The sequence below is a fragment of the Anabrus simplex genome, chromosome 3 (assembly GCF_040414725.1).
Source record: "Anabrus simplex isolate iqAnaSimp1 chromosome 3, ASM4041472v1, whole genome shotgun sequence".
Lineage (NCBI taxonomy): Eukaryota > Metazoa > Arthropoda > Insecta > Orthoptera > Tettigoniidae > Anabrus > Anabrus simplex.
Window position 1 is genome coordinate 291,769,088 of NC_090267.1, and position 6,000 is coordinate 291,775,087.

General features: G+C 43.6%; 1 protein-coding gene across 1 annotated transcript in view; it reads right to left on the reverse strand.

The window, feature by feature from the left end:
- RSG7 (Regulator of G-protein signaling 7) overlaps positions 1-2,975 on the reverse strand; it is a 157,566-nt gene extending 154,591 nt beyond the window's left edge. The window contains exon 1 of the mRNA XM_067143099.2: positions 2,751-2,975. The gene's annotated coding sequence lies outside the window, so the exon portion shown is untranslated. The remainder of the gene's footprint in view (positions 1-2,750) is intronic.
- Between the last annotated feature and the right edge of the window lie 3,025 nt (positions 2,976-6,000).

A 6,000-nucleotide genomic window follows, 5' to 3' on the forward strand; every position in this document is an offset into this window, starting at 1 on the left:
AACGCAGAGGAGTTAAAATGCCTAAGGAATATTTAGCAAAAAGCACAAATAGCTTTAGACATGAGAAAAATAAAAGAAGTTGTAATGGTTACAAAGTTACACATGTGCATGAAGAATAAAATAAGAAAATATGAAGCATTTAAAAACAGTTATAAAATTACAAATCTAGGTGATTAGTAAGGAAATTCGGTGGTGTAGCCACGTTCAGATAATACAAGCGGGAAGACTACAAAATCACGCCCTCAAATGGCCATTGGCTGCATTAAATATTATCATTATTAAATTGAACCGAAGACCATATACACTGCGAGAATATTATAGATACTGCGAATATGAAATACTATGGCAGCACCACTTCAGACCTGAACGCAAAGAAGAAGAAGAAGAAGAAGAAGAAGAAGAAGAAGAAGAAGAAGAAGAAGAAGGGCGCCCATACCCGGGGGCAAGGGGGGGCCACGGCCCCCCTCTAGCTCACAGGGAAAGAAAAAATCTAACGTAGTCAGGTGTTTTTCTTTTAAGAAAATGAGTTAAAAGTCGGTATTACGGGGAAGTGGTAGTACCGCACCCCACCAACAGGCAGAGGATAACGTGGGTGTTATTCTACTGCGGAATACAAGTCACCATTCATTTTCCAAAATATTAAAAATACTGCACACCCCCAGGTCTAGGCCCCCTCTAAAAACTGTCATATGGGCGCCCATGAAGAAGAATACAGTATTTTGACAACTCTAACAGACTTCGTATCAATAAAGACGTCCACCACACCGTTGCTCTCATGACATTAAAGAGACCAATCAGGATCTTGGTACATCATCTAAATTATCCTCATCCTAACGCATTCTAGTGCCGCAATTCATAAAGCTCTCGCTTTGATTTGTATATTTCACCTTCATTCATAACGCTGTAGGTTGTTAATGTATAACCTTGCAGTAGTATTCTGTATCCTTGCGGGCACATGTAATTTCTTCAGGCAGATTAGTAAATACCACAAGTAAATTGCGTGGGGGCCTTAATTCAAAATATAGAAACAATTTTGTGAAAAGTATTTTACGGAACTACGGAGTCAAGTCAACTGTAAAGGTAGAAGGTAGAATGAAAGATTCTTGGAGGGTTCTAAGCTACTGCACAGAACCTCATATCTACTCTCGAGAGGCCAGACCAAATTCAAGCAAATACATAACAATAACGGACACAGAATATCGAGCAAAACTCAATGAACAGTCCTGTATAAAATTAATTTCTTCTTCTTCATCTGTTTACCCTCCAGGGTCGGCTTTTCCCCTCGGACTCAGCGAGGGACCTTACCTCTACCGCCTCAAGGGCAGTGTCCTGGAGCTTCAGACCCTGGGTCGGGGATACAACTGGGGATGGTGACCAATACCTCGCCCAGGCAGCCTCACCTGCTATGCGGAACAAGGGCCTTGTGGGGGGGGGGGGTAAGTTTGGAAGGGATAGACAAGGAAGACGGAGGGAAGCGGCCGTGGCCTTAAGTTAGGTACCATCTCGGCATTTGCCTGGAGGAGAAGTGAGAGAATTGGGAAACCACGGAAAACCACTTCCAGGGTGGCTGAGGAAATCGAACCCCCCTCTACTCAGTTGACCTCCCGAGACTGAGAGGATCCCGTTCCAACTCTCGTACCACTTTTCAAATTTCGTGGCGGAGCCGGGAATCGAACGCGGGCCTCCGGCGGTGGCAGCTAATCACACTAACCCTCTACACCACAGAGGCGGACATAAAATTAACTATTTTTAATCAGATGTGTAACGTGGGAAGAGATTTGCTCAATGATAAGCTAAATGTTAATTAAAAGCAATATGGGCAGGATAAGAATTATACTTTTCATGCGGTATGATATGGGTTCGTCAGAAGAGAACATCAGTTTCATAGAGTGACTTAGTCACATGCCGAAGAAAGGAAGTGATAACATTAACAATCACCGGGGGCCGGAATCAAATTCCAAGTACTTCCCGGAACAAGGCTAGTCTGAACAGCTGAATTCGGACGAAACATTACGAGAATATCCGAAAAACAACGAATGACTTAATCGATATCAAGCAAGCAAAGACGATCGGCAATGAAGATAATCAGTGTCGGTCAACTAATGGTCAAGTTAAACCTGCACAGCGATTAAATTATGTGGAGACATTCCTAAAATCATGGATATATCTGTTAAACTATTCAATAAAATATCTAGGTGTATTACTTTTGAACTCTGCGAACCGTAAGTACGTGCAAAATAATTGTGCAGCACCACTATCATCAACAAACTGACAAATGTCAAAGGCACGTTCGTCCCATAAATATTTTCGAACAAAACAGCATTAATTTAGCATTAAGCTACCAAATCACAATAATATCATTTGTCTCGTAAGATATGGCTGTCAGAGTGTTCAAGCGTGCAAATTTGGGCTACGAGCGGGAAGCAGTCAACAGGAAACTGTCAGGACGCTTAGATAATTCTCACTATCGAGTAGATATTTACAAGTTATGAATGAAAAAGCGTACTAATGTTGTTATAAATTCGCTCTAAAGGATTCTAACTTAATGTAAACATAGCATGTGTTTTAGATTCTACTTTCTCGAACATACATTCATAATCCCAAACGAATGTACGAATATAGATGAAAAAAATTTAATGATATAAACATTTATTTTACACGCATTTTAACCTTAAAAAATATTGCTAATCCACGACAGAATACAGCTATTTTACAAAATGTACATCTACTCTATAAATTAATGCACTTACCTCGATCATGTAAGAAATAAACCAATTAAATTGATGGATTATACTGTCTAAAATGAAACCAGTTTCATCTTGCAACGATTCATATCTTGACGGAAACAATACAATTCATCAACAAAACAAATCTTGGCACCTAGCCACACAAAATCAAATCAAACTCATCGATTTAGTATCTGCTGGGGGTAGCTTCCTGCCTGCACACCGATTCTCGCCGCGATCAATCCAATGTGTACGCTAGTGCCATCTTTTAGGCACTCGTATAATTTCATTACGATCGAATGGTGCACTATCTTGCGGAACACAAAGCAACTTCTGCCCACTCTCTCCCTCTCTCAGCCCCTCACACACACACACACACACACACACACACACGCTCGCTCTAAAAGGCGACTGAGAAGGCGACGAAGGCCTGAATGTCGTGCAATTAGAAGCTCAAGTGCGTCTTCGAGATCCTTGGGATTAGGTAAAGAAAACAGTCTGTTAACTTTCCGGTTAACAGGCCATATTTGGCACTGCTTCCACTGACTTGTGTTCGGCACCTCTTGTGTTTGACCCCGCTATGGAGATGAAAATAATAATAATAATAATAATAATAATAATAATAATAATAATAATGCCCACATCTGTGGTGTAGTGTTTAGTGTGATTCGCTGCCACCCCCGGAGGCCCGGGTTCGATTCCCAGTTCCGCCACAAAATTTGAAAAGTGGTACGAGGGCTGGAACGGGGTCTACTCAGCCTCGGGAGGTCAACTGAGTAGAGGTGGGTTCGATTCCCACCTCAGCCATTCTGGAAGTCGTTTTCCGTGGTTTCCCACTTCTCCAGGCAAATTCCGGGATGGTACCTAACTTAAGGCCACGGCCGATTCCTTCCCTCTTCCATGTCTATCCCTTCCAATCTTCCCACCCCCCACCAAGGCCGATGTCCAGCATAGCAGGTGAGGCCGCCTGGGCGAGGTACTGGTCATCCTCCCCAGTTGTATAACCGACCCAGAGTCTGAAGCTCCAGGACACCACCCATGAGGCGGTAGAGGTGGGACCCTCGCTTTGTCCGAGGGAAAACCGACCCTGGAGGGTAAACAGATAAAGAAAATAATAATAATAATAATAATAATAATAATAATAATAATAATAATAATAATAATAATAATAATAATAATAATAATAATAATAATACTCTACGCAACTGAGACATCAGCACTTACCATTAACATCAAGGACATTGAGAAAATTGAACGACAGGTACTGAGGAAGATATACGGGCCCAAGTTTCAAGAGGGTAAATGGATACGAAAAAGCTCGGAAGAACTCTACGCATTAACTGAGCGATTCACTTCAGTCGCACGCAAGCGGCGTATGAAATTTTATGGACATTTAGCACGAATGGATGACTCAAGACTGACTAAGAAAATATTTCTTATTATCAATGGAAACCGACAAACCAAAGTTCGCTGGCTAGTGGATGCACAAAAGGACCCCGCAGAAGTCGACGTTGATCCAATGGCAACCACAAGGAATACATACAGACAAAAGATCAACAGCCATAAATTTGCACCCAAGAATCCATCTGAGAAAAACTTGAAACTCAAAAACTCATGGACACAAGAAAGACGGCAGGCAAACAGTGAAAGGATGAGGAAGTTATGGGAGGATAAGAAGAACAAGAAGATGAAGAAGAATACCACTGCTATTTAATGGTTACACGTGCTCCTTAAGGGGCTAAACGAATGTATATAATAATAATAATAATAATAATAATAATAATAATAATAATAATAATAATAATAATCCGCCTATGTGGTGTATTGGTTAGAGTGATTAGCTGCCAACCCCGGAGGTCCGGGTTCGATTCCCAGTTCTGACACAAAATTTGAAAAGTGGTACGAGGGCTGGAACGGGGTCCACTCAGCCTCGGGAGGTCAACTGAGTAGAGGTGGATTCGATTCCCACCTCAGCCATCCTGGAAGTGGTTTTCCGTGGTTTCCCACTTCTCCTCCAGGCAAATGCCGGGATGGTACCTAACTTAAGGCCACGGCCGCTTCCTTCCCTCTTCCTTGCCTGCCCCATCCAATAATCCCATCCCTCCACAAGGCCCCTGTTCACCATAGCAGGTGAGGCCGCCTAAGCGAGGTACTGGTCCTACTCCCCAGTTGTATCCCCGACCCAATGTCTCACACTCCAGGATTCTGCCCTTGAGGCGGCAGAGGTGGGATCCCTCGCTGAGTCCGAGGGAAAAACCAACTCTCGAGGGTAAACAGAATAAGAAAATAATAATCTACTTTCTCGAACATACATTCGCATTCCGAAACGAATGCACGAATATAGATTAAATTTTTAAAATGATATAAACATTAATTTTTCATGCATTATCTTCTTCTTCTTCTTCTTCTTCTTCATTTTTACCTGTTCGCCCGCCAGGATCAGTTTAACCCTCGGACTCAGCGAGGGATCCCACCTCTACCACATCAAGGGCAGTGGCCTGGAGCTTCAGACGCTGGGTCGGGGATACAACTGGGGAGGATGACCAGTACCTCGCCCAGGCGGCCTCACCTGCTATGCTGAACAGTGGCCTTGGTGGGGGATGGAAAGATTGGAAGGGATAGACAAGGAAGAGGGAAGGAAGCGGCTTTGGCCTTAAGTTAGGTACCATCCCGGCATTTGCCTGGAGGAGAAGTAGGAAACCACGGAAAACCACTTAGAGGATGGCTGAGGTGGGAATCGAATCCACCTCTACTCAGTTGACCTCCCGAGGCTGAGTGGACCCTTTTCCAGCCCTCGTACCATTTTCGAATTTCGTGGCAGAGCCGGGAATCGAACCCGGGCCTCTGGGGATGGCAGCTAATCGCACTAACCACTACACCACAGAGGTGGTTACACGCATTTTAATCTTTAAAAATATTGCTAAATCACGATATAATACAGGAACGGCCGCTTCCTTCCCTCTTCCCTTTCTACCCCTTCCAATCTTCCCAATCCCCCCACAAGGCCCCTGTTCAGCACAGCAGGTGAGGCCGCCTGAACGAGGTACTGGTCATCCTCCCTAGTTGTGGACATTATTATTATTATTATTATTATTATTATTATTATTATTCCGGGTTCTATTCCCGGATCTGGCACGAAATTTGAAAAGTGGCACGAGGGCTGGGACGGGGTATACTCAGCATCGGGAGGTCAACTGAGTGGAGGGGGGTTCGATTCCTACTACGTCAGCCATCCTGGAAGGGGTTCTCCTCCAGGCAAATGCCAGATGGTACC